Genomic DNA, 208 nt, shown 5'->3' with positions numbered 1-208 from the left:
CCACAAAATTGGATAATAGTATGGCGTTTTATGAATACATGTAGAACACAACCTAACGCAATAAATCAAAACGGCTTACAAATACCGTGAAAAATTAGTATTTAAAAGATATATTGATGAAAGTTATGATATCCTAAAAGGAAATATCATTTTAAACATACTCGATCGCTGTAAATATGTCGAACAAAATAATATTCTGGTGGAGACT

This window comes from Hesperophylax consimilis, chromosome 17 (assembly GCF_061612785.1).
Source record: "Hesperophylax consimilis isolate HC1 chromosome 17, BYU_Hcon_1.0, whole genome shotgun sequence".
Lineage (NCBI taxonomy): Eukaryota > Metazoa > Arthropoda > Insecta > Trichoptera > Limnephilidae > Hesperophylax > Hesperophylax consimilis.
The sequence above is the reverse complement of the archived record's forward strand: the minus strand, read 5'-3'. Positions refer to the sequence as shown.